The following is a 14,620-nucleotide window of genomic DNA, read 5'->3' as shown; positions in this document are numbered from 1 at the left end:
TTCCCATGGAAGATGCATGTTGTTTTGTTTAAAAGCCAAAACCTAATATTAGGGCCACAATTTGGTTTAACAAATATTTGTTTCCAAGCACTTGCTAGATGCAAGCAGATGTTCCGGGTGCTTATAGGTATTATAAAAACAAAACAAAACAAAGCAGGACTGTGGTCTTCAGGAACTCTCTAGGGGAAATGGATGTATACAGATAGCAATGGTATACAGATAGCAAGATTAGGAGGCAGCCTGTGACAAGTACTGACCTGGAGAGAAAAAGACCGAGGGGGCGTCTGGGAGGGAGGTAAATGAAAAGAATCTAGCTGGAAACATTGAGCAGATATGGTTGGAGAAAGCTGATGTCTACTGTTCTGTTAGCCTTCTTTATTTTTTTATTTAGACAATTAATTTTAACAGGATGACATTGATCAATTAGAGTACATAGATTCAGAGAACTGTTAGTCTTCTTAAAGAGCATTTTAAAGGGGAAAATATTGCCACTGAATGAGGACTCTGGCTATTTACTTTTGGGATGTATTGCTTTGCAATTACTAGCTCAGATTAGGACAGCCTTACTAAGTAGGTCAAGAGGAAATGTATTTTCTTGAAGGTTTCCTGATCCTGTCTCTGATAGGTTGCACAAATGCCCAGGCTTTAGAGCCACATGACTGCCAAAAACAAAACAACAAAAATCGAGTTTGGCATTAAAGATGATTTCCTAATAAAAATAACAAAAATGGGTTAAGAGAGAAGGGGTTAGAACATCTTCTCAGAAGATCAAAGAGAACAAGAGACACCGGCTGGAGAAGGAATAGGAAGGCAGATGTCGCTGGGGACCCTTCCCAAGGTCGGACTTCAAGGACTGCCTGTGGGTACTCTTAGCTGCCCCTCTGAAGGCTGCGACTCTTGTCATCACCAAAAGCCTTCCAGGCAGTAACGCCTCTGCTCTCTGGCTTCCTGGATGTGGACTTGTTCTATGCATATTACTGTCTGTAAAGCTTTATCCTTAGAGTAGTGTTCCCCAACCCCCCCGGGCCTTGGACCAGTACCAGTCCGTGGGCCATTTGGTACCGGTCCGCAGAAAAAGAATAAATAACATACCTTATTTCCGTTTTATTTATATTTAAGTCTGAACAATGTTTTATTTTTTTTTAAATGACCAGATTCCCTCTCTTACATCCATCTAAGACTCATTCTTGACGCTTGTCTTAGTCACGTGATACATTTTTCCATCCCACCCTAAAGGCCAGTCCGTGAAAATATTTTCTGACATTAAACTGGTCCGTGGCCCAAAAAAGGTTGGGGACCACTGCTTTAGAGGGTAAGTGGAGGGGTTAGAAAATTGAACTGGCCCCAAGGAGGAGTAACTATGCTAAGAGCAAATGCCTGATGGTATTGTTCATTTCCAAACTCAACTCTGAGATTCTGCCTGAGGACTTGGCCTCAAAGGTGGGGGCTGAAGAAAAAAATCCTGATGGTTCAAGCACGAATGCCACCCACTCCCTATGGCCCAGGAAAAGTCACAGGAGCTACCCTAGGATGAAGCCCTTCTCAGGGGGAGGGGCAGGCTACACAGTAAGGATGCCCTCACGCAAGGTGAATTTGGACCCTTATTCCACCACTTACTAGCTGTGAAAACTTGGGAAAGATATTAACTTCTCTGATTCTTGATTTCTTCATCTAAACGCAGGAATTAAAAATCACTATCTTCTTGCATTGTTCTGTAAAAATAATGATATCATGAATTTATGGAAAGTATCTAGAATAATTCCTATTATAGAGTAAGTATTCAATAAGTAGATAATACCCAGGGTTAAGACAATCTTTCTTCATTGTCAAGTTAAGTTAATAATCCAAGAATCATTTGCAAGTGGTTTTGGCGGTCAGTCCTGCACCAAGACTCCTAGACATATACAGATACCCAATGCACTTACACACATTCACGTTCACACTCCTGAACAAGTTGGATGGACCTGGGCATGATTCCCAGACCAGCTCTTCGGAAGATGCTCACCACATGAGTGACACAGTAAAGATCCTCAGAACATTGCAAACCCGGGACAATGACTGTGAGGTGCAAACAGCTCATGGCACGCTTCTGCGGCACCCTTTGCCAGCTGATGCCTTAGAAAGGAAAAGGATGAAAAGAGAAATAGTTATCAAGGACAAAGATTGCCAGGTTGGTAAAAGGTGTTGGAAAGTAGGACTTCTATGGCTAAACCATCAGGGGGAAAAGGTGGATAGCCAGAGGAAGTTAGAAGAAAAAGCCTCCAAACATCATAAGAATGAAAAACCAAAATTTCCTAGAACCAATCTACTGCAGAGTGAAGCTCTGAAAATGGACCAGAGTCAAGCTGAAAAGAAAGGAGAAAGGAAGGCAAACAACAGCAGCGGTGCCATTCCGTTGGGTACGGCGCTAGAAGGGACTGTCAGTGTGGGAGCCAAAATCTGGGAGCAGAAAGCGCCTGCGGAGTGAGCAGCAGAGAAAGGTTGTGAGTACTTAGGTTTAGAAACTGAGACACAGAACATTTCCAATCTGCACTGCACTCAACCAGATCGAGGATTTAAAGCTTGACCGTTCTAGGAGGCAGAGATAAAACTCTTCTTGTACAGGAAAGGTGTTTAAGAGTTAAAAAACAGAGGGGGCAGCTGAGTCGCAAAATGCAATTTTTGTACTATAACTTGATAGAGTGACAGCTTTATTTTTTTTTTAATTTTATTTATTCATTTTAGAGAGGAGAGAGAAAGGGAGGGAGAGAGACAGAGAGGGAGAGAGAGGTGAGAGAGACAGAGAGAGAAGGTGAGGAGTAGCTGGAAGCATCAACTCCCATATGTGCCTTGACCAGGCAAGCCCAAGAGTGACAGCTTTAAAAAGAAAAAAAGTATCAAAGTGGAACCTTCCGTTTTTTGTTGTTTTGTGTGTGTGTGTGTGGGGGGAGTTGTTTGTTTGTTTGTTGGTGGTGTTTTGGTTGGTTTTTTTGTTTGTTTGTTTGGTTTTTTGCGAGACAGATAGGAAGGGAGAGAGATGAGACTCATCAGCTCGTAGTTGTGGCACTTATAGTTGTTCATTGATTGCTTCTCATATGTGCCTTGACTGGGGTGGGGGGATGGCTGAGCCAGTGACCCTATGCTCAAGCCAGTGACCTTGGGCTCAAGCCAACAACCATGGAGTCATGTTTATGATCCCACACTCAAGCCAACGACCCCACACTCAAGCTGGTGAGCCTGCCTGCACTCAGGCTGGATGAGGCCACGCTCAAGCCGGTGACCTCTGTGTTTCAAATTGGGACCTCAGCGTTCCAAGTCAACACTCTATCCACTGCGCCATCACTGGGCAGGACGGTTTTCATTTTTATTTATAGAACCAGTCATTTTTATTTGTTGAGCCACCTCAGGTCCTCCCAGTGCCACTGGCTTCTTATTCTGTGAAAAATACAAATGATCCCGTGCAGGTGCAACCCAAGGGCCCTCATCTCCCTGATGTGTCCTCTTTGCTCCCATTTAGGGATTTCCAGTTGCCAGCTGGGGACTGCCAGGTAACCCTACATATTCCGCTGGAAATTCCAAGGGAATTGATGCACATTGGGCCAACTTTTTACAGACAAGGCTCAGGAGCTGGTGGATACATTTCTTTCCTTCCTCTTTCTCCATAGACTGTCCTGGGTGTCAAGCAGGGGCCAACATGATAATACACCCTCATATGTGCTCTCCCCTCCATCCCGGCCTCACAACTCCTACTCTTCACTCACGCTTCTCAAATAAGTGAGCTTATTTAGACTCTCTTCTCTGAGTAATCCTGACTGGAGTGTTGGCGCCTCCCGTATTGTACACTTGAACTGAACACCAAGCAGCTTGTGAAAAGGTTTGAGTTGAATAGAATAAAAGGGTTAAGAGGTATAATGAGACATCAAGCTTGCCCTGGCTGTGTTGCTCAGTGGATATAGCATTGTCCTAGAACACTAAGGTCATGGGATCAATCCCCAGTCAGGGCACGTATGAGAAGCAACAAATAAGTGCACAACTAAATGGAACAACTAAGTGGAACAACGAGACCTTCCCTGTCTCTCTCTTTCCCTCTCTCTCTCTCTCAAATCAATGGGAAAAAAATTTTTTAAAGAGAAAGAGAACCATCAAGCTTAATACTTGTCTTCTTTTGGTTCAAGCTAGAAAAAAAAAAACATGTTCTTGAGATGCTGAATAATCTCAGAGCCAGAGATCCCTAACACAGAGCTGTTATCTCCAACCTTCACCTCTTGTACACTCTTGTCTCCAGGATGGTGCATTATAACCCAAATGAAAATATAGTCCTCTTTAAGCCACCGCCTAGGACGTGAATATCCAACGTCCTCTCACAGCCCAGATTATTAACCAGGGAAGCCTGAGAACCGTCGCTGTCCCATCCAACAGGGCCCTATCTGCTCTCCGAACCCAAAACTGAACATTGTATCCATTAACCAGCTACTCTCCACTTCCCACTCCCTCCAGCCTCTAGAAACTACCATTCTGCTTTCTGTCTCTGAGAAGCTCTTCTAGGAGCCTCACAGAAGTAGAATCATACAGTGTTAGTCTCTTTGTGACTGGCTTATTTCACATAGCATAATGCTTTCATTCATCGGTGTTATAGCATGTGTCAGAAAACCCTTCCTTTGTAAGGCTGACTGATATCGCACTGTGTGTACGTACCCATTAGCAGCCGATGAATACATGGATCGCTTGTGCCTTTTGGCTACTGTGAATAATGCCGCTAAGACCGTCAGTGCACACATATCTTTTCAAGACTTTGCTTTCACTTCTTTTGGCTGTATTCCCAAAAGTGAGACTGCTGGACCCTAAGGTAATTTTTTTCTTGTTTCTTTTGGGCGTGAGGTGGTCTAACACTTGCTTTTTATAACCAAGAGAAAGCTTATCTGCCCACTCATAATATACAAACAATGAAAGTCTCTATGGAATATGATAGAGACAAAATGCATAAAAACGTATGCATTTCAACAAGTCAATGTTCAGGTGTAGGTAATTATGTTTGTAGAAAACAAACAAACAAACACAATTCCTACAAATTTCCAAAGTGCCTCCTAGGAGATGGCATTGCCTCATTTGAGGCCACCAGTGTTGGTGACTGAGAAAGGCCAATGGGTTATCCCTCCCAGAAATATAGAGACTTGAATAAGAGTCAGACCGTAAGCCTAAAGAGCTTCAGCCTCATGGGATGTTAGGGAAGCTGTGTTGCAGAAAGACAGACAGACCTCAGCAGCACCCCTGAGACACACTGTGAAGATGGCCAACTCGTTCCCTCTCCTACCCACGCAGCATCTGCCGCAGCTCTCCAGACCAATGACTCCCCGAGCAAATCCGAGCATCACAACCCAGTGAGAACTGCACGGCTGTGGCCCGGTGACCTCAGAAAGAAGGTCAAAACCAGATACTTCAGAATTGAGGCAAAGGAGGGTCAGAGGGAAAAGTCATTGCTCCTGGATCACCAGCAGGTAAGCGAGAGAAGTGGGGCCAGAACTCAGCCTTCTAGTCCTGGTCCTATAGTCTTTTGACCATAAGACATCACAGGGATGTCCCCCATCCTTCCTCCTGGGGAGATGGGTGAAATAACCGGTGACAGCTCCTTCTCTGGAGTGGATTGACTGTCCTACCTGAAGGCAGAGGAAACAGCAGCTGAGAAACGGGTGGGGCCGCCCAGACTATAAAAGCAGGATGAATGCAGATGGAGGCCTGGCGTAAGGGACATCGGACCAGTCAGGAAAAAAATCCTGTGAAGCTCGGGGCCACAAATCCTTACTCAGAGTTAACAAATTAACTGATACTCCTTCTGCTCTAATTCAGAGGCATCTGAGCAATGCAGAGTCGTGAATTCTCCACGTTTAAGTCCAATATCATACGGAATTTCAATTCCCCAAATCCCTCCCCTCTTTTCGGCCAGCTGTCTCCTTTCTTCATAGTGTTCTTTGTGCAGAGGCCTCTCTGGACCAGTCGGCTCCTACCATGGAAATAATTTTGTTTCCCATTAGAAGGGAAAAGAAAATTCACCCATTGAACCAGAGCAAATTGCAGCGACAGCGTGGAGACCCCAGAGAAGGGCCGTATTGATTAAAACGTCCATGTTAGTAAGAAAGGGAGCAAGAGGAGGAGGAGGAGGAGAGAAAGAAGATCAGAAGAGGGAGGAGGAAGAGGACTAGGGACGTTGAAAGAAAACCGATGGGGAGGAGCATTCACCTTCCAGCTGGCTGTCCCCCTGGGTATCTTCCAAAGCGATTGGGACAGAGGACGAGGAGAAAAGCATTGAGAAAGGAGAGGGGCAGGCAGGAATCGTGCACATCCCTTTCCCTGGCCTAGACGCCCTCAGATGGAGCGCTGCACTATCGCCCCCTGGTGGGGACCAGCACAACCAGGCGCAGCCGGAATTCTGTACAGCCAACCCTGACAATGTCGTCTACACCAGTGGTCCCCAACCTTTTTTGGGCCACGGACCGGTTTAATGTCAGAAAATATTTTCACGGACCGGCCTTTAGGGTGGGATGGATAAATGCACAAAATAAAATTATGCGACCGGCGTAAAAACTGTGATATTTTAAAATATGATTGTCGAACTTATGATATTTATTGGGCTAAGTTAAAGGAGGAACGAGCATGTCCTCATTATTCAGGCTGTATTTAAATTTGTTATTCTGACAATGTTTCATGTTATTTATTCTTTCTCTGCGGACTGGTACCAAATGGCTCACGAACCGGTACCGATCCACGGCCTGGGGGTTGGGGACCACTGGTCTACACTAGGCAATAGGCTGCTGCTGGAAGTGCAGGTGTAGACACAGCCTGAGGGTGTTTCTGAGAAGCACCAAACCCTTCTCAATGACCCTGGGGGGGAAAATGGGTCTATCACAAGTGTCATCTTAAATGGTTCTCTCTGCATGAACTGTCATCTTTAAACAGAGTAGTACCTGCTCACAATATCACTGAACTTGAAAATTTGCAAAGTGCATGATCTCATCTAATCCTCACTGTCTCCCAGTAAGGGAGAAATTATTGCCCTTGTTTTACAGATGAAGAAAGTAAGGCTCAATGAGATTGAGCGATTTACCCAGAAGGAAAGAGAAAACCACTGCACCTTGTCCTGCACAGTCGCTCAGCTCTTGGCATTCATAAAGCACCCTCCAGACCCTGAGGAAAGAGGGCCAAGTCCTCCCACTCGCTCTACCTGCCCCTACTGTCCTGTGTGATACTGCCCTCAACTCCCACCCTGGCTCTGGAGCCCATAGAGTTGGTCTGACTGCAACAGTCTTCATGTACTTTCTCAGGGACACGTGAACTCAATCAGAATATTGTCAAGCAGACACTGTTCACTTACAAACTTTGTTTTTTAGTTCCTATTAGAAATTGAGAGATTCCTACTAACAACTAGGAGACTCATTGATAGTGATTAAAACAAACAAACCTATATGATCCATTGGGCCACAAATTATTTTCTCCACTCAACAAAGAAACAAAAACTAAGAAAAAGCCAACTGTCTGTCACAGCACAGATCAACCAGCCCAAATATGACACCCTTGCACCCAGCATATAACCAGCATTCAGGAAGGAGCCCGTTTCCATTGCAGAGCGGAGGAAATTAGACAGTGTGACTTTGGGAAGCCCCTGAGTCCAGGGTCTCCTGTGCAGGACTGTGTTGTGCAGGACTGGCCTGGAGGTGCTGTGACTGAGTGCTCCAGACCAAACCCCAGCCAGGAGCAGTTGAAGGGAATTTGGGATGTTGTCATCCTAAGGTTAAGTGTTGCTTCCTAGGTGTCTAAGTTCAGGCCGTCAATCCACCTCTCCGGGGACCAGTTTCCCCGTGTGTGATATGAGGAGCTGGCTTCTTGTCGCTGCCTGATGTGCTGGCCCGAGACCACAGCGGCCTCATGGGCTGCTCCTCTTCTGCGCTGGTTGCTGATGAGGGTGTCGACTTCATTCATCTGTTTACCAAGACAGATGCAGCTGTCCCCCTCCGATTACTTCATCACAGGCGCTGACAGACCCTCCTGGCAGGGCTCTTGGCACTGCCTCACTGGGGAGCATCTCCAGTCAGTACCCACCCTCATCAAATTCAGATTTATGGAGTGTGAGGCTGGAAAAGGCCCCAGGAGGGTCGTGAAACACATAGTCTTGAGGCCCCTGGGAGCTCATGTTCTGACTGGTGGGTCTTTTCCCAAAGTGCTGAGCCAAGCAGGTCAGCGTCCGAGTTCTCACCCTTCCTGCTGCGGGGCCGGGGCGAGTGGGACTGAGGAGCATGCCACTGGAACCAGGTCACTCAGCTGCCTGGCACCAGCAGCATGACCAACCCTTACAACAAGCTCATACAATTTCTGCCACAATTCTGGACCACCACTTTTGCTGCAGGTGTGGTGAGAAATGATAGGTGGGGAGCGTCTTGAAGCTAAACAATTACATCATCTTTCTGCTGACAGACAGTGTGTTCAGACAGTCACTGTGCACCAGCTAAGTCCTTTGCTTACTGTTGCTCACTTACTCCTCGCAGTAATCCACAGAGGCGTAGACGTACCCCATTTTACTGATAGGAGAGCACCGCATTAGCACGTGCAAGTTGTTTGCCGGGGACTGAGATTGAGGTCGACGCCTCACTCGCCATCGCACCCCAGCTTTGTAGAGGTGACTAGTTACTCCAAGCACAAAACAATGGCCAACATGGAAGTCGATCAATAAGAACCAAAGCGGAGTGAGTACAAATGTGTGTGGGCTTGGGAGGAAGGGGAGCGCAGAATAGGAGGCCGATTTGGGGGAGGTTTCCCCGAGGAGGGTGGGTGGAGCTGGCCTTCCCAGGATCAGTAGGATTTATCCAGACAGAGTAGAAGGGGCAGGTTAGGAGCAGGGAAGGGCATGAGCATGAGGGTGGGGGAGAGGGAACAGCGTGGCGAGTGGAAAAGAAAGTGGCCTGTGTTTCATTCTCACCTTCCTTTTCACTGTCCTCACTTGTGGCTTGATTTCCAGGGACTCTGAGCCTGTGTCATGCTACACTCTGGGGTTCACTGACGAATATTTGCTCTCTGACGAGCCTGCGGGAGAGGAGGAGGGTAAAGAGGCGATGACCCCAAACCAAGGATTTTCTGCAATGATCTGCGAGGTTGTTTCACGGTAGTTTCCAACCACTTACCTCCTTGGGACCGAGCTTCATGCACTAGATTTGGGGGCTGTAGACGGACAGGGTTAAACTGCAGCCTCCATTACGGCACTAGTTTCACGGTGACTTTCTGACCCTCGTTTGCTCTTTGATACCCACAAGCAAGACTTTTTGCATGTTCTAATGACAGCTTGTCCTCAAGCCATGCCTCCCACTCTGTGTGATGTCTTACCTCAACTGGACATCCCCAGGACAGTATGCATCCTCAGTGAATCCAGACTCATTTAGACATGGATCAAAATTTGTGCACACCTGTGAAGGGGGTGGGGTGCCCATGCGCACTGCGGCTAAGGGGCGAGAGCCACGCCTCTGCTGCCGGGAGACCGGATGGTGCTCGTAAGCACCAAGGGGGATGGTAGAGTAGATTCTAGGTAAAGGATGTTGGGTCATTAGCAAACCAGAGACCTCTGAACCGGAATTCTGGCTTTGAGTTTTAGGTCCTACCATGAACCTACAAGTGCTGGCTCCACCCGCTCGGCATCTAGAATCAGGGCTGGAGACTCTCAGCGCTCCTCCAGGCGCCCCCGCTTCCCCCGCCGCCACAGCACACACACTCCACACACACTCAGAAATAGAAAAGGTCAACCACAAACCCTCCCCGATGGCTCTGTCCTCACAGCTCTATTTTTAGTTCAGAAAAGACCCTTATCCTTCTGACTCATGCTCCTGCTGACAAATATGCCCTGAGCAGAGCAAGCTAAATAAAAGAATCGTTCTCCGTGCCACGTTCTTTCTTATCAAAGGGGCCCTTGTCACTGCATCTTGTTTTGTCATTTCGCCCTCTCCCCTCCCCAGTGCCTGTGCTCCGTGGGCACTTCCACAGAGCAGGGCCTGAGGCAGAATCATCCTCTCCCTACGCTCAGTTGCTCCCCGCCTCCCTGCATCCGTCTGAGGAGATGCAGCTTAATTTCTTAGATGATGCTACTGGAGTCCCCTGGCTGATGTCAGAGCACCTCTGTGTCTGGAGGGGACCAGGACTGTAAAGGGGACAGGACACCAAGGTCAGCCACTGGGTTAGTTACTAGTCTCTTTATACTGTCTTAGCCTCAGAACTTGCAGAGTGGACTGGAAACAAAGACCAAATGCTCATGACAGCTGGATAGCAAGTCCTGCTCTAAAGAATAATTTTGTGATGACATCGGATCATTTACAACAAAATGGTGGGATCTTGATAACATTATACGGAGTGAAATAAGTAAATCAGAGAAAAACAAGAACTGCATTATTCCATACGTAGGTGGGACATAAAAATGAGATTAAGAGACATGGACAAGAGTGTGGTGGTTACTGGGCGGGGGGTGGGGGGGGAGGAGGGGAAGGGGGAGGGGGAGGGGCACAAAGAAAACTAGATAGAAGGTGACAGAGGACAATCTGACTTTGGGTGATGGGTATGCAACATAATTGAATGACAAGACAACCTGCACATGTTTCCTTTGAACATATGTACCCTGATTCATTGATGTCACCCCATTAAAATTAATAAAAATTAAAAAAAAAAGAAGAAGAATTTTGGCTAGCTCTGGTCCCTTTCCTGAATCGCAGTCAAATCTACTCATTTCATCCACTAATTCCATCTCTTTCTCCTCTGAACTCCCAGACAGTTTATTGTTCACTGGTTCCTTTGCAGTGAGTGGAAATTCAAATATGGATATCTCGCTAGTGTGTCTACTTGCCTATTGTTCTTTTTACAGAAAAATGGCTAAATGACACTTTTAAATTGGACACTAGAGGCTGAAGTCAGATACCTGACTATGTATTTCAGTTCTCCACATTGCCTGCCACTATGGGGAACAGACACTTGGTTGCAAGTAGCCCAAGATTGCCATCTCATCTGCCACCAAAATGGCTCCCACTTTTCCAGCAAACTCGTCCACATCCATGATTTCATATAATGTTCATAGCAATCCTGGGAAGCGGGCATCACTGACCTCTCCTTACAGCTAAGCAAACGGTGTTTCAGTCTTTTGCCCAAGAACATTGAGCTCTTGTATGATGTACAACCACCTCAACCTCGTCTCCTAACCTCTCACTAACAGTCTTTCCATGCAGTCACTGTGTAACAAACACCTGCCACACCATGAGCTGGGAATGTTTTATGATGATGAGCCTCTAGAGTTTCCACTTGGGAGCCATTGGTGCCCCCCAAATTGCAACTGTGCAAAAACCCTCTAAACTCTTCCAGGCAATCCCCTAACTTTCCTGGGATGTTGTCCCTCATGGTGTCAGGACCTGGATTGTGGGTGAGAAAGATCCAGGCATACGCTGGTTCTGTCACTTCCCCGCCTCTGCTACCATGAAAAAGAATCCCAACCTCCCAGCCCAGTGTCCGGGCTCCTGGGAGCCACATCCTGGCAGTAGCCAGTTGGATTATCCTTTTGGCCTTATGGCCATCACTAAACCTCTGAGGAAGTGAACCAGATGTCCCCATTTGACCAGGCACTGCAGTGTGTCCAGCAACGTCCAGCTGTTCCAGGCCCTGTTCACAGAGCGGCCCATTTATCTGGGGTTTCTGAGTGCCATAGCCAAGCTGCCACAGGAGAAAAGGATGCTCCGTTCCTGACATCACAGGCGGAAAATAGGATTCAGGAATCTAGGAAATGCTGCTAAGCCTCGTTTCTTCCCAACACGAACTCTCTCCTCCAGCCCCTCCCTTTTCTCCCCACTGAACCAGGGAGGTAAGCTCCGCTTCCCTTCCTTGAAGAATCTGATCCAGGCATCTCTCCTTTCAGAAAAGACTTTCCAATCATTTCTGAAAATCTGCTGCATTTTAAGGGCAATCCATGAAGGGATTAGCTTTTGGGCTTTAGTTCCATGTCTTTAGAGAATTAGGGTAACACAGCTGGATGGATAACTCAGCTCCCCAGATCTGCTAAGGAGAGCTTTAAGTCCACTGAATTATTAAGAACCTTCCATCTTTCACCTCCTCTCCCTACCCAAGTGTTATTTCATACTGATTTACAAAAATTAGGATAAGATGCCACTCTAGCTGGAATTTGATCAAAACAGGAAGCCAAGTTGTCTTCCCGTGCGTAGAGGTGTTGAAGAGAAACACACTGCTTAGACAGTCCAGGGACGGTGTTCCAGCTCTGCCTGTGCCCCAGACGTGCTGTGTGTGTCGGGTACCCACAGAGTGGCTGCTCATCTCACAAAGATCTCTAGGGAATGTTTTCCACCCTGTCCCAGGACTGAGGTGAGTTCCAAGCAGACATATATAAGCCATTTGTTCTTGAATGTCTCGGTCCAAATTTAACAGATCAAGACGGCGTTACTGACACAGACTGAACCAATCATCATCCCGTCTCCAGGAACCTGGGCTTGGCACCAAGAAGGCACATCTCCTTGGACTGGTCTTCTGAAACTCACGAGTGATGCTCTCCACCACACACGTTGGCGATCAGAGAGAGCTACGCCGAGAGACAGGACTGAAGACCGGAAGGGAAAAGGCTGACCCAAGGAACAGAGGGAGACGACGACTAGGAAGGGAAAAGGCTGACCCAAGCAACAGAGGGAGACGACGACTAGGAAGTCAGCTCTCTGCCCAGATGCATCTTCCCTCAGGAATTCACTTGATTCAGCAGAAACAAACAAAACAAGTGATTTACCAAGGATGTTAAAAATTAGTGGATGCATTTTTAAGGAGAAAAACAATATTCACATGATCTCAAAGAAAATGTGTTCATTATGAAGTAAAGAAACCTGGCAAATACCACCTTAAGACCATGATTGAAGTTAATGTCACTGGTAATGGGACATGTCAGCATCACGCGCCCCCAACCGGGGGCACTAAGGACACAGCATCACTTCTGTGGTGATAGTCTCTACAGTTAGTTACCTTCATTCAACAAAGTTACCATGAGTAAACATCAGAGAAACCCAAATGAAGAGACCTTCTACAAAACGTCTGACCAGGGCTCTTTGAGACTGTCAAGGTCTGGAAGACAAGAAAGGACTGAGATAGGAGGAAACATGACAATTAAATGCGACATGAGGTCCTGGATTAGATCTTGGAACAGAAGGAGGCCACTCATGAGAAAATGGCGAAATCTAAATAAAATCTGCCATTCAGTTGATAGTGTTGTACCAATGTTAATTTCTGAGTTTTGTTTGTTGTGTGAGGATTATGTAAGATATTAACATTAGGGATATTTGTTTGACTAAAGAATACATGTGGATTCCCACTATTTTTGCAATTCTTCTGTAAGTCTAAAAGTGTCTCAAAATAAAAAGTTTAAAGGGGGCTGGGTGTGGATTTCTTATCAAGATAGAGGGACTCCTGGTGGAACTCAAAGCATGGGTGCAGTTGAGACTCAGGCTGCCCCGGTGACTTCTGTTTCTTACAACCAAAAAAAGTCTGATGAGTGCACCCTGCACAAGTCATTAAAATTCTCAGCACCTCCGATCGTATCTTCCTTGAACCAATACCTAACATTGAACTTAATGGTGAGCACCATACAGGTTACCAAGTGTCACCGCCATCCTCTTCTCTTAACTGGCAAAAGCTGTGTCAGAGCACCGGATGGGAACTGTGCACCACAAAGACCTGGAAGAAAGCAATGGGATTCCGTCTAATCCTTTCAGCAATGCAGGTGATTGTTTCCTAAGTAAAATTATGAACTCTTTTTTAATATGATGGACTTTTAGAACGAGAATGTCATCTAAGGACCATCCCACAACTTGGAAGTCATCTAGTAACCTCCCAGCCAACACAGAGTGTCTTTGCACATTCACGCCTAACAATACAACCTGCCTCAAATAGCGGAGGGATCAGCACTGCCAGTCGGCCTTTTCCTCTCTCACTTGGGTTTCTGCTCATTTGGGAAAAATTTCTTGTGCCCAGAGTGATGCTCAACATATTGGTTTGTCTGGGGCAGTCCCAGGTTATGCCTGTTGCACAGATGTAATTATTACTAGTGCTTCTTTCTGTCTCAGAAGGGGCCTAGTTTAGACGACTGCTCTCTCACCTGCCTTATGCTAAACCAAAAAGAAAATGATCTCTTAGTTAAATACGAGGACTAAGATGTTATTGTATAGAACAATACCCCTTTTCAAATAATCTTTCACATATTTGAAAGCAGCTGTGTTGCCCACCCCCCATATCAAATAGTCACAGTTCACCCAGCTAAGTTTCATAAGTCACAGTTCCCAGATTCCGCACCAGCTCTCATGAGCCCTACTGGATGTGCTCTGAAGACCAAGATTAAGTCAGAATGGAATGCAAAACTCCCTATGTGGTTGGACTAATTTTGAGGCATTAGATTTATTATTTTATTCTCCTATCAATCTTTTTAAGGTGTCATTGGCATTCCTTACAATATAGAAACCAGAGGCCAACCAAATGACCCACAATGGGAGGAAAATTATAGTCTTAAGTATAATTATACAATGGAATATTATACAGCCATTGCAGTCATATTGTAAAAATATATTTATGACAAAGGGGAAAAGCC

Source organism: Saccopteryx leptura, chromosome 1 (genome assembly GCF_036850995.1).
Source record: "Saccopteryx leptura isolate mSacLep1 chromosome 1, mSacLep1_pri_phased_curated, whole genome shotgun sequence".
NCBI lineage: Eukaryota > Metazoa > Chordata > Mammalia > Chiroptera > Emballonuridae > Saccopteryx > Saccopteryx leptura.
This window is presented reverse-complemented; position numbering follows the sequence as displayed.